Source organism: Globicephala melas, chromosome 15 (genome assembly GCF_963455315.2).
Source record: "Globicephala melas chromosome 15, mGloMel1.2, whole genome shotgun sequence".
NCBI lineage: Eukaryota > Metazoa > Chordata > Mammalia > Artiodactyla > Delphinidae > Globicephala > Globicephala melas.
Window position 1 is genome coordinate 75,797,626 of NC_083328.1, and position 18,524 is coordinate 75,816,149.

At 55.9% G+C, this 18,524-nt stretch overlaps 1 protein-coding gene and 1 pseudogene across 2 annotated transcripts in view; one reads left to right on the forward strand and one right to left on the reverse strand.

The window, feature by feature from the left end:
* BCAS4 (breast carcinoma amplified sequence 4) overlaps positions 1-18,524 on the forward strand; it is a 60,529-nt gene that overhangs the window by 36,525 nt on the left and 5,480 nt on the right. The window lies entirely within an intron of this gene.
* On the reverse strand, positions 15,131-16,985 carry LOC115843248 (ferritin heavy chain pseudogene; annotated as a pseudogene).

The following is an 18,524-nucleotide window of genomic DNA, read 5'->3' on the forward strand; positions in this document are numbered from 1 at the left end:
AGCAGCGGGGAGTCCAGCATGGGGATTGAGCCGGAGGGGGGTGGAGTGTGGGAGACGAGGTTGGGGCCAGATTGGTTGGGCGGGGTCTCAGGCCACACAGGGGGACTGGACTATTCTAAGGGCAATGGAAAGCCATGGAAGGGTTCGTAGCAGGGGAGGGACTTGGTAAATTTGCTTTGCTTGGGGAATTTCCAGGGCACATTCTCTACCCTGAGCTAAGGCTGGCATTTAGGGTCAGCGATGTCTTGTTTAGACTTGACCATGAGAGCTGAGCAGGGTGCGTAGGTGCCCTTCAAGCCTCAGAGTTCAACGGTTAGGAGTGCGTTTCCTCGGCCTGGAAACATCTCATGCTGTGCCTTGAGATCACTGGAATCCTCGCCTTGCCGGGTCTCGGGGCCTTTGTCCAACTGGAAGAGAGAAAAGGCGCTCCAGTCAGGGCGCCCAGGTCTCCTGGCCATGTGTCTGGGTCCCAGAGACCCTGCCTGAGGAGGCAGCCCTGTCTCTGCACATAGAGGGCCCCTCTCATCTGGAGACGGTTTCAGACATATGTGGAAGCGAAAGTGAGATGGAGGTGGAGCCGTACGGGCCGCAGGCCTTGGAGGGGTGTGGAGACCATGTCAGGTGGCCCCATGTCCCCTCGGTCCGGGCCTGGTCATGGCCAAGTGGCTGCCACAGGTGTTCTGACCACGCCAGGCCCTCCGCTCGGGGCCCGCACCCAGGGGCACAGAAGAGCCGCGCTAAGTTGTTGTAGACCGCTGTTTGTTTTCCGCCGAGCCAAAACATCGTGTTGACGAGGTGTCATTTTTTCTTTTAATTAATTAATTAATTTATTTATTTTTTGGCTGCATGGGGTCTTCGTTGCTGCACATGGGCTTTCTCTAGTTGCGGCGAGCAGGGGCTACTCTTCGTTGCAGTGCGTGGGCTTCTCATCACGGTGGTTTCTCGTGTTGTGGAGCACGGGCTCTAGGCACACGGGCTTCAGTAGTTGCGGCACATGGGCTTCAGTAGTTGTGGCTCGCGGGCTCTAGAACGCAGGCTCAGGAGCTGTGGCGCACGGGCTTAGTTGCTCCGCGGCATGTGGGATCTTCTGGGACCAGGGCTCGAACCCGTGTCCCCTGCATTGGCAGGCGGATTCTTAACCACTGTGCCACCAGGGAAGTCCCTCGAGGTGTCATTTTGATTAATTTTCCAATGGATAACAGTCAGGTGCTTTCCAAGGAAGGCTGTCTGGCTAATAGCAAAACCACTTGGGGCCAAGTCCTGACACCGCACAGAGCCAGGCTGCCGGGGTGGACTGTGGCCTTGGGCCTGCCCGGCTCACCCCGCACATACCCAGGGGGCGATCTGGTAACATAAATGAGTGTGTCTGCCAGGTGTGAGACAGTAAGGAGCGGTGGGGACTGTGGCGAGTTGCAGAGCCCCTGCCTTACTTATAGGGGTGGAGATTTCCAGAAGCAGCCTTGCAGAAATGGGATCAAGAATGGCTAGATTTTTCTATTTTGGGGAGAAAGCTAGGCATGTGGAGTTTTATATGAATCTTCTAATGTCTAAAAGTCAGCAACTAATTTTTCTAAATGTTAAACATCTTGGGGAAGAAAAGTCTGTTGCGCCTGTGGGTCACACCCAGCACACTCCCCAGCTCTGGACTTCAGGCTGATGGCCTGTATCCCACAGGCCCCACGCCTTCAGAGGCATTTGGGACCAGGGAAGAGTGGAAAGCCCATGGCGTTTTCCTTCACTTTGCACCAGCCCCAGCAGGAGCCCTCAGCTTTTGGGAGCAGCATGACGAACACATCTACTATTGCTCCAACTATGGTGGTTGTATTGAGAGCATTCATGAAGGATTTTCGGTGCCTCGTCTCGACTACCCGTAACAACCTCAGAGGTAAATGATATCATTTGAGAAAGGGACCTGAGGCTCGGAGAGGGCCGTTCACTTGCCCAGGGTCACACAGCATAGGCAGCAGAGCCAGAATCTGATCCAGCTTAGACCTCGTTCAGTGTCTCTCCCCTTCTCTGTGATCTTCCCGAGTGCAGGACCCACAACCTAGAAGGTGGAGGTTGCAGCTGGAGGTCCTTGGACCCAGTCTGCCCCACCCACATACATTCTTTGGCCAGCTTGGCATATGTTTAATATGCATGTGTTTAATTTGAATTAGTTGCCAGCATTTAGAAAAGCGAAGTTCACAGAAGAATGTACACCTCTGGCTTTCGCTTGAAAAAGCAGAGGTCTCGGCCCCTGAGCAGTGTCCCTGCTGAGCCGCCATCTGGCCTAAGACACCCATTGTCATTACCTGCCTGTGGGCATTTGAGTCTCCTAGCCGGGCTGAGCATGCAGTAGGTGTTCAATAAATACTAGTCAATGGATGCTCTGAAGGCTTCCATGGCCCTTGGAAGCCCCCGTCCCCCAGATTTCTCCGGAGGTGGTCTCCAGGCCGTGGAGAGCTGGGATGAGTGTCCATGCCTGCCTCTCTCTGCAGCGGCTTGGGGCCGCGTCCTGGGCTTTCCTGGAGGTAGCAGAGGCTGTGGGCGGAGCTGTCCTGCCCAGGCTTGGCCTGTAGGAGTCGTCAGTGCCAGGCTCGGCGCCTCCTCCCCTCCCTGCTCCGTACCCGGACCCCCCCTCCCCTCCCCTCCCCGCCCCACCCAGGGAAGGGGGAGGCTCTGTCTGGCTGGGGCCGCCTCCCCCTCCCCCTCCCTCTCCCTCTGCCCAATCCCCCTGGAGGGGTGACTCCCGGAAGGAGGCACAGCCTGGCCGGGGCTTTATATCAGTGGTGGAGGCCTAGCAAGGCAGCAACACAAAGAAGGCAGAGGAGATTCCATGGCGCCTTCTCCCGGCCCTGCAGCGGCCTCTCCTTCTGCTTCTGCCCCCATCATCCCTTGCGGTAAAAATGCAACATGAGCAGATGGCAAATATTAACGCAACAATGGAGGCCGAGTGGTGCTGGGTCCCCAGCCCCCCTGCCAATCCCCCACCAGCCTGGCTCTCAGGGAGTCACTCAGCGCTCACACGTTAACAGATTTGTTTGACTCCAGATATCTGGTGGCACACGTGCAGGGGAGGGACAGAGGGCCCCTGGCAGGCTGGTTTGGGGGTCAGATTTTTTTTTAAGTGTTGCATTTTTGTTAAGATTTTGAGTGGGGAGGAAGTTCCTTACAACAAGGAGGAGTTTTTATTTTGGGGGGCACTGTTGAGGCCTGCGTGGGAGCACCCCAACTTCTCTGTGGTTGGAGGGATACAGTGCACCATCTCCGAGCACCGCCACTGTCAGGGACGTCCCCCGTGAGCATCCTCAAGCCCAGTCCTGCCATCCCTGGATCTGGTGGACACTGCCTATGGCCTTTGCATACGCTGGTCCCCTGCTCCCTGCCTGGCAATGTTTATTCATTGTTCAAGGCTAAATTGAATGTTACCACCACTGGGAAGCCACCGGGATTCCCCCAGGCAATGTTCCTCTGGACTCCCCAACACCCTGTTCATTCCACTGTTGGCACAGCACCTCGGGGAGTCATCTGTGTTTTCACCTGTTGTTCCCCAAGACTAAGAGTTTCTCAAGGGTAAGGACTGTATTATCTTTGACTTACTAATAGTAGTTACGACAGTAACTGGCCAGCAGCCAGTTTTCTGGGCTCTTCTTTGGGTTGACACAAGCTAGCACTTTACCTGCCCTAGCTTGGTTCATCTTCATGCCCACCTGTTACATAGGTACTGTCAACATTCCCACTTTACAGATGAAGAAACTGAGGCTCAGAGGAGTTAGAACATTTTATCTGAGCCAGGCATTGGCCCCATTTGATTTCAGAGCCCCGTATTCTTCATGCCCCAGGGGTCGACTTCGAACCCTGGAATCAGGTAGGGCCCTGAGTGAGGCCCAAGGGCTGTGTGGGGACGGTGGCCAATGGGAGAGGCAGGTGCCCTCCCCTCCAGCTGGGAACAAAGGCTCAGAGTGGCCTGACCGTGCTCTTTCTTAAGGAAGGGAGGTTGGGGATGCAGGTTTTTATGTGACATCAGTTGATTTTGAAAACTTGCCTGAGAGCCTCCAAGAAGTCTCCTCAGGGGGCCTGTTGCCTCACAGGCCTCCATCTATGTCTTGGCAAAGACCTACAGTAAATTGGTGTCTACTACAGAGTCTGGAGGGTCAATGCCCCTTTACCAAGGGAGGGAGAGAGGGGGCTGGTATCACAGCAGCGGGGATGGGCCTGGAGAGCTACAGGCTGTGCTGAGCAGGCAGATGTGAGGGCTACAAGGGCCCAGGGCTGGCCACGAGCTCTCTTCTCGAAAGGGGCTGGTTCTCCCCAGAGGCAGTGCCGGCAGAGGCACTTGGTGGGGCCCTCTCCAAGTACTCTCCACGGGCATCCTTATTTTCTGAGGATTTGAAATTTCCTCAGTCTTATGTGAAGTGTTGACAAATGCAGCTCCCAATACCCACTTTCTAAGCAGAGCATCACTCTCAAGATCGCCCTTCCTAGAGCGATTCTGCCCTCCCAGGTCCCAATATCATGGCGCAGGCCTCTCCCCTTTCTCCCAGTGTGTAGACCAAACTCCTGCAGCACTTGGAGAGGGCGTAGTTGAGAGCATGGACTGGACTCAAACCAGGGCTTTGCACCCTCGGCGCTGTTGACATTTGGGACCAGACCATTCTCTGGGGTGGGGTCTGTCCTGTGCATTGTACGGTGTTTAGCAGCATCCCTGGTCTCCACCCACTAGATGCCGGTAGCACCATCCCCCTGGTTGCGACAATCAAAAAGGTGTCCAGGGCTTCCCTGGTGGCGCAGTGGTTGAGAGTCCGCCTGCCGATGCAGGGGACGCGGGTTCGTGCCCCGGTCCGGGAAGATCCCACATGCCGCGGAGTGGCTGGGCCCGTGAGCCATGGTCGCTGAGCCTGCGCGTCCGGAGCCTCTGCTCCGCAACGGGAGAGGCCACAACAGTGAGAGGCCCGTGTACCAAAAAAAAAAAAAAAAAGGTGTCCAGAAGTTGCCAAATGTGCCCTGGAGGCCCGGCTGCCCCGGGTTAGGCGTCACCGGCCCAGATGAATGACCGTCGTCAAAACCAGGCAGCAGCACGTGGGGCTCATCATAGCCCCCTCTTGGCTTTTGCTTGTGTTCTATGACTATGGAAAATTTCCGGAATAAAACATTTAAAAATAAATGAAACCATGGGCTCTGGAGCCCAGTGGCCCTGGGTTTGTACCTTGGCGGTGTTGCTTGCTAGCTCCGTGGCCTGGAGCAGGGTCCCCGCTTCCCCTCTGTGAAATGGGGCTCACAGGGGTTCAGGTTGAGGGTTTGGACGTGCGTGATTCCCTTTCTATTCGGTGAACTTCTGTCAGGCACCTACCGTGCCGTGGGCCCTGTTCCAGGTGCCGAGGCTTGTGGATCACAGAAGGAGGAGCCAGGTGCACGGAGAATGTCTACACAGCAATCGCCGTGCTTGAGGGCCCTGGGCCGACCTCGGTGCGCGTGACTCAGTCTCTGCTGGCTGCAGTGAGGTGGGCTGCCATCACTGGCCTCATCTTATAAAAGACAACTGAGGCAGGAAGAGGCAGAGTCACTTGCCCACTATGGGCTGGGGGAGGGAAGGGGAGCAGCCGGGATGCCCCCAGCTAACTGGCTCAGCGCCTGCATCTCCGAGCATTCCTCTGGGCACCAGAGGATGCAGAAGTGATGAGACTGGTCCCTGCCTGAGCTCTAGGTCACCCCAGAAAGTAAACACCCAGAGGCGGGCGTTGCAGCAGATAATTATGAGGTGGGCTGCATGCTTCTGACTCCTGTGCATGACAGAAAAGGGGATAAGAGTGGGACTTCCCCGGTGGTCCAATGGTTAAGACTCCGCACTTCCACTGCAGGGGACGCAGGTTCGATCCCTGGTTGGGGAACTAGGATCTTGCATGCCGCGCAGTGCACACACACACACAAAAAAGTAAAAAGGGAGAAGAGAGGCCAGGAAAGGGCTGTGGCAGGGGACAGCATGGCCCAGTGCGTGGCACCAGCTTGGCACTGGGTCGCACGGCATTCCTGAGCGAGGCAGGGCCGCGCAGAGGACAGGCAGCTCCCATCAGCGATTGCAGGTTCCGGGTGACGTGATGAGTGGAGGGAGGTGAGTCCCTCCTTAGTGCAGAAACCTGTGTGATGCCTGCAGCTGGAGTTGCGGCATCTGGAGAAAGTGTGATGATCCCTTTAATGCCTAAGGGGCCTGGGAAGTTCTTGAACTTGGCTCCATTCATGGTCAGCTTTCTGCTGGGAAAATAAACCACGTCTCATTAAGCAGTAAATTCATCCAGGTGCGTGTTCCAGCTGATACCATCACACCTTGTCACGTTGCCAGACGGAATGTCAAGACCAAAGTTCCCATTACTTGGAGGGTCCTAATAATTAACCTGGGAAATTTAGAGAGGGGGGAATCCTGGCTTTTACATGGAGTAAGAAGCCAGAGCAGGGAGGTGGTTGCTTCAGGGCCGGACATCACTGAGCACCGCTTGGGAGGTGCCCGTGGTTACCTGGGTTGGGGATCTCAGCATTGTGGCCCTGTCACTGCCCCTTCCCCTCCCGTGTCTGGCAGCTCTTTGCTGGCCTGGACCTGGTTCCGGAGGCCATGGACAGTGCCCCCAGGAGTGTGTGTGTGGGGGGGGTGTGGGCAGGAGGGGCTCAGATGGCAGCAGTCATTGCTGGGAGAGAACTCAGAGGCCACAGGCCAGGGGGCTGCTCGCAGGGCTGGTTGCCAGCATATTCGTGCCCGGTGTGGCCCCCCGTAATCTGTCACTGGCCAGCAGGCATTATTGAGCATCTGCGGCGAGCCTGGCCACCTGACTGGGGATGAGCCGTGCCTCTGAGGGGTTGAGAGATGTTCTGGATAATCTTTGAGGCTCCTTGGACTGGCTTCCACAATTGTGATTCACTTTAAATGTTCATGTTTCGAAGCTGAATGCATTTAATACTAAAAACGCAGTGTTACAAAACTGTACGCTTGGGCTGTTCACAAGCTAATGACATCGTTTAAAAGAATCCAGGGGGCCGTAATAATAATGAAATTACCCAGCGTTCACTGAGCACTTACTGTTTTCTAAGCACTTTGGGTTATTTGGGCAAAACACCCTATGAGGTAGAAACTATTATTAGCCCTGTTTCCAGATGAGAAAAATGAGGCACAGAGAGGTTAAGTGACCTGGCCAAGGTAACACAGCTAGACAGAGGGACCACTGCCGTTTACTGTGCTGGAGGAAGGGATCCTCCTCTCAGCACTGGCAGCCCCCACGCAGGGCTTTGGAGGGGATGTTAAGAGTGCAAATCCAAGGTCCTCTGTGACCCCTGTCCGCACGCCCACCCTCATTCCCACAAGCAGCTTGAGCGCAGCACTTCAGCGGGAATGGCCAGGCGGTGGGAAGCCGCTGAGGCTTGGCCCCTCGGCCCCCGGAGGCCCCAGAAAGTGAGCTCGGCCTCCACCCCAACGCCTGTTTCTGGTTCTCTTGAGAGCCTGCGGGGCGGGAGTTGGGTGGACAGCGTGGACCGGCCTGCAGGGTATTGCCCTGGCTTCTCTCCCTCCGTACCTTGGGCTTTTGCTCCTGGAGGCCTAGAGAGATCTTGTGCTTGGAGGACAGCCCCGCCCATCCCCCTCTGTACTGCGCACATACCGGCCTCTTCCTCCCCCTACGGTCCCCTTAAGTCCTTCTTGGCTGCTCGAGGAGCTGCCACGTGTGCAATCCCAGCCCTTTACCCTTTCCTTCCCCAGCCCTTGGGCCGGGCTTAACTCCTTTGATGCCAAATCTGCACCCACCACCCCTCTTTTCATTCATGTACTCATTCATTCATTCACTCAACAAACACTTGTCATCTACCATCTATACGAGCCCGGTGCTCTTTCAGATCCTCGGAACCCAGGGAGGACAGAGAATGTTCCCGCTCTCCAGCAGCCGATAGTCTAGTGCAATATATAAAGTGTCCCAGGGAGAAAGAAAGGTGAAGGAGGGCAGGGAGAGGTGGGTCTGGGGGCAGGAGGTGGTCAGGGAAGGCTTCACTGAGAAGGTAACGTGGAGCACAGCGACGAGGTGGCTGGCGCCCTGGGGGAGGTGGGGAGGGGGCTGTACAGGTGTCTTGGGCTGGAAGGGGAGCGGTGAGGCCTGGTGGGCGGCGTGTTGGAGCTGGAGGTGCAGGTCGGGGTGGGGTGGGGAGTGGATGGAGCAGGGCGTGGGGCCCGTGCAAGGACTCGGCCCTGGAGGGTTTTGAAATGTGGAGGAAGATGCTGGCAGTGCAAGGGTGGAGGTTGGGTGGTTGCAGCTGCTGGGATGGTCCAGAGGGAGATAGATGCTGGTGGCCTGGGCTAGGGACCAGGGTGGAGGTAGGGAAACGCGTGTGTGTCTTTAATTGAAATTCTTTACTGAGGCAATTATAGATTCACAGGCAGCTATAAGAAATAATGCAGAGACAGCGCCCTCGTACGCTTTGCCCGGTTTTCCCCAATGGTAACATTTTGCAAAACCGTGGTACAACGTCACAACCCTGATATCAACCTGGTTACGATGTGTTGCTCATGCTGGGATGTCCCCAGTTTTACCTGGACTCACTTGTGTGCGTTTTAAGTTCTGTACAGTTGTATCCATTCTGTACAGTTTTATTTTATTTAGGCTCCTGTCTCCTGACTCTGGACTGTCCCAACCCCACAGGGATTTCTCAGGTCCTCTCATGACTACCTTCACCCTTCTTCCCTCAGCCCTCGCCCAACCCCTGGCAGCCACGAATCTGCCCTCCATGTATAAAATTTCGCTGTTTCCAAAATGTTCTATAAATGGAATCATACAGCCTGTAACCTTTGGGGATTGGCTTTTCTCACTCAGCGTAATTCCCCGGAGATTCATCCAAGTTGCCTTGTGAATCGAGTCCGTCTGGATGCCTTTGCAGGTGGAGCCAGGGTTGGAGTGTGGGGTTCAGGGCTGGAGGTATCCAGCATGGAGCCCGAGGCCTTAGCTCTGAGGCTGAATGGGATCACCCAGGGAGGCGGAGTGAGCACTTACCGATTAAGCGTCTGCTGTGTACCAGGTGCTGTTCTAGGCGCAGGAGATGCAGCCATGCCTGAGAGATGGGAAGAGGTGCCTGTGGGGGCCGCCAGGCTGATGCGGGGCTGGAGGCCTGGGCTGGGTGGGATGGGCGGGGGGCACCTCAGGATCTCTCTCCCTCTTTTCTCGCTTTGCAGCCAGGGAAGGTGGGGACCCCGATGAGGCCAAGAGCTCCTCCCTGGGGTGGAGGATGCAGACGAGAGGTTTCCAGGAGTCCTGAGTAAAGTGAGAAAAGAGCAAAGTGTTGCCCCTCAGGCCAGATGGAGTCCATTCAACAGAGACTGACCTGTCTTCTGAGACGGCCTTTGTCCTTTCAGAATATTGTTATTTCTTTGACACAGGGATGGGGTTTAAGGCGGGGTGAGGGTGGGGAGTCTTTCAGTGTCCCTGCGTGCACACTGACAGGGTTCGGGGCCGGAGAAGCCCTGAACCCGTGGACCGACTCCCCAGCTCCCAACACAGTCCGCTCCCCACACCCTGGTCCCCACCGCTGCCGCTGCCTCCTGGCTGCCTCACTTTTCTGTCAGGGCTACTCATCGCTTCCCTCTCCTTTCCTCTCTTGTTTCCTCATTTTTCCCTCTCTCCTCCATCTTTTTCCTCCTCCTTTTCATCCATTTTCCCTCTTTCTGAATCCCACCCCCCTTTTCTGGTTTCCACATCTCTATCGATTTCAGTTCTCTCTCTTTTATATTTTTCTCTCTTGGGTTTTGTTTGTTGGTCGTTTGTTCCTGCCTCTACCTCCCTTTGTCTGTGTCTCCTTCTCCTGCTCTAATTACCTTCATCTCTGTTTCCACCAGGCTCTCTCTGTCTCTCCCTCTTTCCCTTTCTCTCGCTCTCAGACGTTATTTCCCAGACTTTGGAAACCACCCCTTTCCACGCTCAGGGGGCCCAATGGATGAAACGTCCTGGTCCGACCAGGACAGCGCATGAGGTGAGTTCCTGTGAAGGGGCTTCGTGAAATCAGTGCCCGGGCCCCTGGGGCTGCAGAGGTGGGATTGGTGCAGTGACGGTAACCGTCCAAGGCTCATGGGCCACCCGGTGGCAAAGGACGGGCTGGGGCTGAGACCAGGCTGGAGCTCTGAGGGCACCGGAGTCTGAGTCAAGGGTGGATTGGGAAGGGCTCCGGAGGCCACCCAGATGCCTGGAGTGGGAGAGAAGGGGCCCAGGTGACAGTCCGGGCGTTGCCTCAGAAGCAGGTCCCTGCGGTCCTGGGTGAAGAGTCTTTCTGGGCAGGGGCGAGAGGTGGGCCCGTGGGCGGCTCCTGAACGCCTGCTGGTCCCGGTGGACGCCTCTGTTTTTGCCCTGTTGGCTTGTTTATTTAATGGAGAACAGCTGCCCGTGTTTGGGATCCCGACAGAAGGGTCGATTGTGTCTGTGTTTGCTTTCTGCCTCCCAGAGCTAATCGGTGCTATTTCTAACATCCTTTTGTGGAGTCAACCACCTTCGAGGTCAGCCAACGAAACCTTGAGGATTCTCTTGATACTCAGCACCAGGGTGAGAAATGTACAGCTCTGTGTGGCAGTCGCCGGCTGCTGGGCCCCGGCCAGCTGTTGCTTGGGCTCGCGGCCGCCAACGTGGAGAATCTCCGTGTGACGGGGAGGCCGCCCGGCAGAGCGTGCCACTGGGCATGGGCAGCTGGTGTGTCGTCCTGGCCTGGAAGAGGGTCTGCCTCTCCCTGCTCTAAGCCAAGAGTATGACAGTCCCAGCCCCAGCCAAAGCCGTCCACTGATGTCCCCCCAAACTCTGCCGTTGATCCTGCGGCCACCCTTTGCCCCATGATGTTTTCTTAGCCAGGAGCGCTGGCTCCGCGCTGTGCATGGAGCCGATCCCGAGTGACCTTTCTGAGGATGGAGAACACCATTCCCAGTTTGGAATCCACCTCTGTCACCACGACCCGCTACAGAATTGGCGGGTGCAGAGCAAAATGAGAATCTGGGGCCCCTTTGTCAGAACTTACTAAGAATTTCAAGACGGTAACAGCAGAGCGTCAGACCAAGCCATGAGGCCGGCCCTGCCCGTCACTTGCAAGCGTCATGCTTTGAGTGGATCTTAAGCTTGCTGCGTCTTAGTCTCCACATCTGTAAAATGGGATTTACAGTCCTATCCTCTGCATAGGATTGTCATGAACAGTGACTGAGATAATGTAAGGTTTAGCTGCCATTATTATTATTATCAGTGACATTAGTATTATTATTTAATAGCTCATTATCTGTGTTGTTCCCTTCAGTGCTTCACATATGCTGCCGTGGATGAGTTTTATTTTCTTATTTATTATTATTATTTTTTAAATATTTATTTATTTATTTCATCGCATGGGGTCTTAGTTGTGGCTCCAGGGCTCCTTTGTTGCAGCACGGGGGCTCCTTCGTTGTGGCACGTGGGCTCCTTAGTTGCGGCTCATGGAATGCATGCAGGATCTAGTTCCCTGACCAGGGATCCAACCCGGGCCCCCTGCATTGGGAGCGTGGAGTCTTATCCACTGCACCGCCAGAGAAGTCCCTATTTATTTATTTTTAAATGACCTTTTATTTTGAATACTTTTAGATTTGCAGAAAACTTGTAAAGACAGTACTACTGAGGGCTTCCGTGCCCCCCTCACTCGGTCTCCCATATCCTGTCATCTCGCGTCACCTGGAGAGCTGTCAAGACCAAGACCGCGCATTGGTCCAGTACCGTTCACTGAACACCAGGCTTTGGATGTTACCGGATTTTTCTTCCTTGTCTGTTGTCTGTTCCAGGCTCCCGTCCAGGGCAGTGCATTGCTTTTACTGCGTGCTTTATTGATTTATTTAGGCCACGCCACATGGCGTGCGGGATCGTAGCTCCCTGACCAGGGATCGAACCTGTGCCCCTGCAGTGGAAGCGCAGAGTTCTAACCACTGGACCGCCAGGGAAGCCCCTACGTGTGCATTTTATTTATTTATCTATTTTTAATGATTATTTAGGCTGCATCGGATCTCTGTCGCGGCACACGGGATCTTCGCTGCGGCGTGCGTGTGGGATCCAGTTCCCCGGCCAGGGATCGAACCCGGGCCCCCTGCATTGGGAGCGCAGAGTCTCACCCACTGGACCACCAGGGAAGCCCCTACGTGTGCTCTATTTTTAATGTGGGTCACAGATCTGGCCAGGGTGGGGTCCCCAGCCTTGAGCCACCCCGAGACTCCAGAATGGGTCCGACCGGGAGTCCTCAGCCGGAGACGTGATTGTCATCGTTGGTCTCAGGCTCCGGGGCCCTGACTTGGCGAAAGGCCAACCCCCAGGCCCTTCCTGCTCTGCCCGGGGTGGTGAGAAGATTCATCCGTTTCCCGTTGCCTGAGTGTCTCCTGTGCACCAGGCTCCAGCTGCTGCTGGGGCCCTGGCCCTAACGACTGGCTTGATGCCCGTCCCGACGGAGCTCGGCCTGGTGGGGAGCCGGGTGGTAACCGAGGAGAGAGGTAAACAGGCTAGGCTCCACAGTGCTGCCGTGAAGGAGGGAAGGTGACACAGATGAAACTGGGCCTCCCTTAGGAGAGTCTGAAGGAAGGAAGGAAGGAACCAGCAGAGGAAGACCTTGTGGAAAGGCCTTGAGGGGACCGCGGGTGCCAAGGTCTCCCGTCACGCAGACCCTGGTGAGATCCAGGAGCAGAAAGAAGGCCCCAGGCTGGAGGGCTGTGAGTGATGGCAGGTGACGGACGGAGTTTAGAGAATCAGGCTGGATCATGTGGGTCTGGGGTCAGATCCCCCCAGCTCCAAGGTGGCAGACAGCTAGCAGACAGGTGGCCACAGCGATGTGGCCGGCGGACCGCACGGGCGAGAGCACGCAGCTCCTGGAAGGAGGGGCCGCTGCTCAGTGCCGGTTGCCCATCACTCTCCAGTGGCCCAGAGCTTGAGATTTTTTTAAAGGGAAGCTTGAAATCCTTTTTTTAAAGAGAAATGGCATTTCGTTCAAAAGTATGAGAACACCAACAACCAAACAGACAACAGTCCTAGTAAACTTAGCCCAGTGGAAGCCAAGCAGGACACGCCTGAGGACTGCTCATGCGTTGGGGACCACGGTGGCAGGGCCTGAAGGCCTCGTGGAGGAGTTGGATTTTATTCTAACTACAGTGCGGGACTTACTGGAGGATCAGACTTGTTTTTTACGACGGCCCCTCAGGCTGCCACGTGGAGAATGAGTTGAGGGCAAGAGCAGCGGCTGGGAGACGGGGTGGCAGTGGCGAGGGGGAGAGGGATTGGGGAAGAATTAGCAGAGGGGGTTGAGGATGGGCTGGATGTGTCGTGGGAAGTTGGGTGGCCCCCAGCTTGCCGGTTTGGGCAACCTGACTGAGGTTCCGGTTAGTGGGTGGACCCACAGTGAGTCAACTGACCCCTGAAAGCCTCAGTTTGCTCGTCTGTAAAGAGCCTTTGTGATCTTCAGATTTGAGTCTCTGGAATGTAGCAGGTGCCCAATATACATATAAGGCCATGGTAATTAGACAGTTACACTCAGTGGCCAGGTGGTGAGAAGCAAAGCCCAGGTCAGACACCTCCCTCCTCCAGGAGATGGTGCTGGGAGGGCAGAGGGCCCAGGGCGGTGGGCAGAGGGGCAAGGTTGGAGAGATCAGACTCCGGGTCAGAGACCTAGTTCTGGAGGGGTCTGTGCCATGACTCCGCCTACCTGGTGTCCTGTCTTTCCTCCTAGACCCCATATGAGTTTGAATTCAGTAGCCAGTATCTTGGCAGAACTTCTGGGGCTCCTTCTCTGCTGGTTTCCGTGTTAAAGCTTTTCGTCCAGCTAAAAGCCGAATCCACGGGGACCTGGAAGCCGTCTAGGGCTGCTGCCGGGGTCAGCACCGCCTCTAACAAGATTACACTAGCTTGTCCCTGCTGCTGGGGTCCCCCTGGGTAGGGGCTGCCCCATCTGGGAGCCCCCAGCCCTGTTCCTGTCTCCAGGGCTGCAGCAGCCTCCCGCTGCCACCAGCAGCCGAGGTGACCGGGACGGCAGAGGCAGGGGCAGGAGGGCAGCTCCTGTGCAGCCACCATGAGGCCGGCCAGCCCAGCCCTCCCGGCAGGAGCGGACACGCAGGGCTGCTTAAGAGAAATGGGAGGGGCTCTGCTCCCAGCTGTCAGGGTGGAAGCCTGGGGGCCCTGGAGCAGACACAGACGTTGCAGGCAGGACGGGCAGGCGTGGTCTGAGGCGCAGAGAGCCTGTGAGGGGGGCCGAGGAGGGAGGCCAGGACCCGCGGTGAGGGCCGTGTGGGCTGGCTGAGGTGGGGGCCGGTGCCAGGAGCTCAGAGGAGCCCGCTTGACTCTGTGTGACCCTGGGCACGCGGCCTACGCTGTCCCCTCCGAGCCAGCTTTCCCCTCCACAAAACGGCCCCATTGCCATACCTGCCTCCTGGGCCCTGGAGTGCACTGGAGGGGACCTCGGGTATAGGGCAGCAGCCGCTGGTCTCGGCAGCGGCCCAGGCGGGCCGTCCCCACCCCAGGGGGCCTGGGCCATGGATGGGAAGCATCCAGCTCCTCGACAGCCCCACGGTGACGTGAGCTTGGAGCCGCTGCCGGCTCAGATGCCCGCGGGGCGCGGCAGGTGCTGCGGACAAGTGAGTCAGGCCTGGCGGGGACGGTGGCAAGCCTGACAGCACATGCCCAGTGGAGAGGGGCCAGCTGGACGCACCCCGCAGGAATATGGGCCCAGTGCGGCCAGGTAGCTACATTGTTCAAGAGAAACAGGAACTTGATTTTTAATTTAATTTTATTTATTTATTTTTTTGTGATACGCGGGCCTCTCAATGCTGTGGCCTCTCCCGTTGCGGAGCACAGGCTCCGGACGCGCAGGCTCAGCGGCCATGGCTCACGGGCCCAGCCGCTCCGCGGCATGAGGGATCTTCCCGGACCGGGGCACGAACCCGTGTCCCCTGTATCGGCAGGTGGACTCTCAACCACTGCGCCACCAGGGAAGCCCTTGATGTTTATTTGAACCATCCTGGTTCTTCCATGTTGGCAGGCAACTCTTTTTTTTTTTTTTTTCCCTGGGTACCAAATTACTTTATTTGAAGGAATGGTACTAAGGAAAGGACTTGTAGGTGTTTTGGAACAACTTACAGAAAAGGTAAAGGTAACCCAGACATGCATGCACTGGCTTGGGGACCAGGGAGGGCACCCCTGTGGCTACGGGAAGCCAGCCTAAGGCTTGGCTCTCATCATCACTATTTCCCAGGGTGTGCTTGTCTAAGAGATACTGTGCCGTGCCAGGTTCGGGGGCCCCCATTGTGCGCAAGTTGGTTACATGGTCACCCAGTTCTTTAATGGATTTCACCTGCTCATTCAGATAATGCGTCTCAATGAAGTCACTCCAATGGGGGTCATTTTTCTCCGTGGCCAGTTGGTGCAGTTCCAGTAGTGACTGAGTCACACTTTTTTCCAAGTGTAGTGCACATTCCATTGCATTCAGCCCGTTCTCCCAGTCCTCACGGTCTGGCTTCCTGATATCCTGAAGGAAGATTCGGCCACCCCGGTGGTGCTGCAGCTTCATCAGTTTCTCAGCCTGTTCCCTCTCCTCACAAGATTGGTGAAGAAAGTATTTGGCAAAGTTCTTCAAAGCCACATCATGGCGGTGAAAATAGTACCACACAGACAGGTAGACGTAGGAGGCGTAGAGCTCCAGGTCGATCTGGCGGCTGATGGCGGCCTCCGAGCCCTGGTGGTAGTTCTGGCGCACCTGCGAGGGGGACGCGGTCGTCGTGGCGGGCGGCCGAGGTGAAGCGGTGGCGGGGACCTTGGGGCTGTCGGAGGGCGCTGTGAGGTGGTGGCGAGGGCTGGCTCTGAGCGGCCGGCCGGAGCCGGGGACGAGCGCCAGGTTCCGTCCAAGCGCTTTTGAAGCAGGACTCAGGTAACTCATTTTGAAATTTGCATAAGCCCATCCAGTCATGCCTGCGGGCCAGACGCTCCCCAAAGGCCGCCCGTTTGTGATCTCTGAATAGACTAAAGGGGGCGCTCCCGAGGGTCCCAAGGTTGGCAAGCAGACGCTGGAGGGACATCCCAGGTCCTGGGCGAGAGCTCAGCCCCCAGCCCCACTCAGCCCCAGGGCCACCTGTGTCCTGGCTCAGTGCTGGGGCAGGGTGGGCCTGGGTTTGAATTCAGCTCTGCCAGTTCCCAGTTGGGTGATCTTGGGCAAGTGTCTCTCTGAGCCTCAGTTTCCCCTTCTGGAAAATGGGAGTAGGGACACCTGCCTCTCTCAGCGGCTGTGGGCACGAATGGGCCGGGAGCCTGCAGGGCCCACCAACGGGCTGGGCACTCAGGAAGTGCTCACTACTCAGTCACTGTGGTTGAAGTGAGAGAGGCCGGGGGCTTGGTCTGTGCTGATGGACGGAGATGTTTTTTCTCTGTCAGCTTCCCTCCACGCCGCTCCCACCCAATAGAATCTTTTATTTTAGAATTAGAGACAAGTTGCTGTGATAATACAGAGAGTTCCCATACGTCCCTCACGCAGTTTTCTGTATTGTGAACATCTTGTTTTACTGTGGTACGTTGTCACAGCTAAAGGACCCACGTCGATACACGGCTATTAACTAACCTCCGCGGTTTATTCAGATTGCACTAGTTTTTCCCTAATGTCCTTTTCTGTTCCCTATTATATTCAGTCGTCACGTCTCCTTAGCCACCTCTGGTTTATGACGGCTTCTCAGACTCTCCTTGTTTTTGATGACCTTGACAGTTCTGAGGATTATTGGTTAGGTATGTTGTACACTGTCCCTCAATTAGAGCTGATCTGATGTTTTTCTCGTGGTTAGACTGGGGTGATGGGTTTGGGGGAGGAAGACCACAGAGGTGAAGTACCTTCTCATCACATCAGATCCAGGGGACGTGCTGTCAGCGTGACGTAGCTCTGATGATGTTAACCATGACCCTCTGGCCGAGGCAGTGTTTGCCAGGTGTCTCCACCAGGCTGTTACTCCCGCCTCCACCCCCTCCTCCCTGCTCTACTTTGTGGAAGCAAGTCACCGCGCGGCGCCCACTCAAGGGGAGTGGAGCTCCTGCAGGGGGCAATGCATACGTCAGTTATTTGGAATTCCATTTTACCTTTTGGAACTATTGCGAGATCTACAAGTTTTCACTTTTTTGGTGATCATTCCATTTCATCATACAAACAACCTGGGCTGAGTCCTGGCTCCACCCATTTACTACCTGTGCCACCTTGGGCAACTTGCTATGAACTGGAGTGATGGTGAGAGTAATGGCACGTGTCCGTCAGGCTGTGTTCGGCGGCATAACAGAAACCTGACTGAAGTGGTTTAACCAAATAGGGTTTGTGTTTTTCCCTCATGGGACAAGAAGTCCTGAGTGGCCAGTTGATTCTCCTGGCTACTGCCCTACCATCCTTAGCCGGTGGCTTTTGTCCTCATGGTCCCAAGGTGGGTACAGCACCTCCAGCATCACTGCTGTGCCCCAGGCAGGACTCCATGAAGTCGACGGTATTGTCCTCATTTTACAGAGAGGAAAGTGAGGCTCAAGGGGAAGAGAAACCTCTGCCTCGAAGGAGTGCTGGAGGGTTAGAGACAATGTGTGCGACTTGGGCCACAGGAAGTGTAGTTGTTGTTTTCCCAGTAGGATGGGCCTCTCCCAAGTCCCCTGGGGCTGGAAGTGCCTGGTAACCTGGGGGATGAGGGTGAGTCTCTGGCTACCTGAGCTTCCACCCGTGGTCAGCCTGAGGCCTCAGCCTCCCAGAGGATGACCCACACTTTGGAACCTCAGAACCTGGCCCACACGTGGGACAGCGGTGTGGCCTTTCTTTTGAGGTGGAGGATGCTTAGCCAGGACAGGCTGGAGTTGCAGTGATGACCCAAGAGCAGCCAACCAAATAATACTCCGGCCTGGGGACAGTCAGCAAGGTGGGCCTGGGCCTAAATCCTGCAGCCTGTGTCTAGTGACCTATCACTTAGTGCCCACTTGCATGGGAGATACAGAGATGGGTTTGTCATTCCTGTTCTATTTAGGAAGATAGATTTAATTCTGGGGCAAACTGAAAAAAACAAGTCTGGCCTGCCCCCATCTTTGTAAATAAAGTTTTATTGGCACGCAGCCATGCCATTACTTTCCACGTTGCCTGTGGCTGCTTTGGTGCTGGGAGGGCAGAGCTGAGTAGCTGTGACAGAGACTGTGGGGCTTGCAAATGTTTACCATCTGGCCCTTTGCAGAACAAGTGTGCTGACCCTGGCCTGAACAGAAAGCAGTCCAGGGAGATTGGGATTGACATATATACACTAATATGTATAAAGTAGATAACTAATAAGATCCTGCTGTATAAAAATAAATAAGTAAAATTTAAAAAAAAAAAAGAGAAAGCAGCCCAGGATCGGGAAGATGCAGCTGGGGCTTCCCAGAGGGAGATACGAGGCGGGCTAGGACTCACGAGGAGCCGTGCGGGATTTCTGGGGGCAGGAGTGGGCAGATGGCACAGGCCCTGAGGTGGGTGGGCAGACAGTGATCCGACTGGGGGGCTTCAGAGGAGAGACCCTGAAGCCA